The 838-nt window shown below is 31.4% G+C and overlaps 1 protein-coding gene across 11 annotated transcripts in view; it reads left to right on the forward strand.

The window, feature by feature from the left end:
• The window catches only part of MLLT10 (MLLT10, histone lysine methyltransferase DOT1L cofactor), a 242,181-nt gene that overhangs the window by 76,145 nt on the left and 165,198 nt on the right, over positions 1 to 838 (forward strand). The window lies entirely within an intron of this gene.

Raw genomic sequence — 838 nt, forward strand, 5'->3', positions numbered from 1 at the left:
TTTCTTCTTTTATCCTTGATAACTGGATATAGGGTAAAGAACTTACTGGAACAAGTTGCTTGCGTGCAGCTGCCTTAAATCTTTGATGCATATTAAGAGGTGTTTTACTGTAATCTTCTCAACATCACAAAAGATGGCTAGTTTTGAAATGTATTTTAACCAGTTGCATCTAGTTTGATATTACCTTGTTTTCCTTCATATTTGAGGAATGCGAGATTGAGGTTAGGAAGATAGTGTCAGTTGCTTTCAAGTTCTGGCAGTCAGGTCTACAGTGATGGCAGAATAGTGTCATTAACACTGGAACTTTAACTTTCAGTAAAAAATATGAAGAGCAAAACTGAATTCTAATTTGTGTTCCTCTTTTCTTATGCTTTAGTTTTAGATAATTTAGACAAGATAGTTGATTTTGTTTTGGTTATTTAATTTCAAGTGCTTAATTTAATTTCAGTTTTTTTATTCTTGCTAACATCTACTGTTGGTTAAGGGCATTTTGGTTTCAAAATGTTCCAGAATAAAATAGTGGATAATTATGCAAACCTAGATGTATACTTAAGAAGCAAAAAACAAACAAACAAAAAACCCCAACAAAAACCAAAAAACCCCAACAAAACTTTTCTGGGGGGGACACCCTGTATTACTTTCTTTGGATTTTTATTCTTTTAGATGAAAACTTTTTTTTGTGGAGTATAGGCGATTTGGTATATTTCATGTATATTCACAGTGAGTAAATAAGAATGATACCAAGATATATAAACACTGTTTCATTAATTGCTTGTTGGAAGCTATAGTTCTAAAAGCAGTGACAAAAAATATAATTGAGTGATTTAGGTCTTTTCTT

Source organism: Alligator sinensis, unplaced genomic scaffold (assembly GCF_000455745.1).
Source record: "Alligator sinensis unplaced genomic scaffold, ASM45574v1 scaffold221_1, whole genome shotgun sequence".
NCBI classification, from domain to species: domain Eukaryota; kingdom Metazoa; phylum Chordata; order Crocodylia; family Alligatoridae; genus Alligator; species Alligator sinensis.